Consider the following 2,296-nt stretch of genomic DNA (forward strand, 5'->3'; position numbering starts at 1 on the left):
TCCCTGGAGATTTTTCTTCTGTTTCTGCATCTTCAAAGTTATTATCATCTTCATCATCTTTATCTTTGTCGTCATCTTCGTCAGCAGCAAGTTTTACTTTTTTCTGTGGATCCTTGCTACCACCTCCAGGGGCAGATCACTTTCTAGATATACTAAGAGTTTCACATCTTCCTCCTCTGACTCTGCATCTTTCTCCACAGCTAAGTACTGTCCAATAATATGCACAGGCCCTGAACCGGTGGCGTTATTTCAAAGCTCCCACGGGCTTTTCAGGCATTTTAGACATTTTCAGTGTTGCCAGAGTTATTTTGATTTAATTGGACTGGCTTCATAATTCATTGCCTCTGCTTCAACAATGTGCAATTCATCCTTTGTATCAGTCCCTAAACTGACCAGTCTTGTAGATAATTGGTGTTCATTTTCATCATTATCCACCTTAAAGTCATCATTTTTGTTGGCCATTAGTCCATAACTGAAAAGATAGTTCAGGGGCCCCAGGGCGCTTACATCCATGCTACCTTCCATTAGGTGGTGACACTCACTTAGGCAGGAGAGTAGGTAAACAGAAATAAACACAGCACCAGAGAATAGCCACAATGACTTCAGGGTTAAGTGAACTTTTAACTTGGTATACAGTATAAAAAACAAACTTTTCAAGAAATAGAGCTGCTTATTTGGACAAGGTGGCCTGTGTGACTGTGGTTCCCAATTACTGTCTATGGTTAAGCCTAAGTGTCATACATATCTTGTTAAAAATGTAGTAAACTGGGGACCAGCAGTTAGCGTAATGGCTATGTCGCTGGACTCCCACGTAGTCGACCGCAGTCCGGGTCCCGGACCCAGTGTCTTAAACTCCCGCCGGGCACGCGTGCGTGCCCAAGATCCCGAGAGGAGAATGGAGAGGAGATTGCAGCGTGGCCATCCCCTCTGGAGGGTGATTTCTCGCTTTCTGTCTGTCTCTCTCTGTCTGGCGAGCGCACACGCCCTATAGCAAAAAAAAACCTCTCCAAAAAAACTGTACACCCTTCATTTTGCAAATCTTTATTAAATACTCTGTACAGGTGCATGCAGAATATGAAAAAAAGAATTAAATCTGTTCCCTGTCAGTTGTCAAAGCAGTGCTTCTTACATTATAATGTCTTTTTTTTTTTTTTTTTGCTATAGGGCACATGCACTCTCCAGACAGACAGACAGAAAGCGAGAAATCACCTCTCCCCCGCCCCCACTGCAATCCCTTCTCCTCCATTCTCCTCTTGGGATCTTGGGCATGTAGACCTGATTCTGTACGCCAAGGGTGGGGCCAGAGATCCTGCATTTTTAAGGAGCTCCCAGGTGATGCCAATACTGCTGGTCTGAGTAGCACATGCTGAATGACAGAGGTTTCTAGTAAGGAATGAGACATGCATAATTATAACACAGAATAACAATTCCAAGTAAATATCTTTAAGTTCCATTAATTATCATAAAAATCTGGTTGCCTGGGGTGGGAGGGAAGCTAAGCATACAGAAAACAAGAAATGGAAGATCATCTGCTGACAATAACATGTTTGTTGATGCGCTTGATTGAGACAATATAGTGTACTCTGGATGGAAAAATTTCATTTTGTATGTTGTAACGATGTACAGTGAATGAACGGAAATAAATTGGAAAAAAAATCTGGTTGCCTCCCAATCCAAGCACTCTTTGCCCTTTTTATACCTTTAGAATTCCTTCTGATGTGTTTGTTGTTGCTGTTTTTTGAATTTTATCTTCATTTCTTAAGTTTTGTCTCCTGAGGCTACTCACTGCAGATGCTGTTTCTAAGCCTAAAAAGAGCCGTCTCCTTTTCCTGAAGACTAGTCCTTCACTAATTTGTCAGGTCTAGCTCCTCATCGCTCCTCTTCCCTGGGACAGAAGTCGGGTGGGCTGACTGCTCTGTCATTGTCGCTCCCCACAACGCAGAATATTAGCTTCCAGCAATTACCACTACTTCCTACTGCCTCGAGTTGGAAGTCCCCCTAGGAACCCGCACTCCAGGTCCCTGTTAACAAAGACGCTGCCTAGAAAATGTTTTGGCGCACCTGATGCTCGATGAGGAGAACGAGAAGAAACTCGCGCCGCGGCTCCCGGCGCAGAGCACCCGAGCGCGAGGGGGTGGTGCAGCAGCGTCTCCGAAGGAACAGCCCCAACCCCCCGCTGCACAGACGACGGGCGCGGTCTCGGCAGGCGAGGGCGGGCGTGCGGGGCGTGCGGGGCGCCCTCGCCTGGCGCTGCGGGCTCGCGCTGCTGCCCACCATCGAGGCGGCGGCGGCTAGA

The sequence above is a fragment of the Tupaia chinensis genome, unplaced genomic scaffold (assembly GCF_000334495.1).
Source record: "Tupaia chinensis unplaced genomic scaffold, TupChi_1.0 Scaffold144247_1, whole genome shotgun sequence".
Classification (NCBI taxonomy): Eukaryota; Metazoa; Chordata; class Mammalia; order Scandentia; family Tupaiidae; genus Tupaia; species Tupaia belangeri.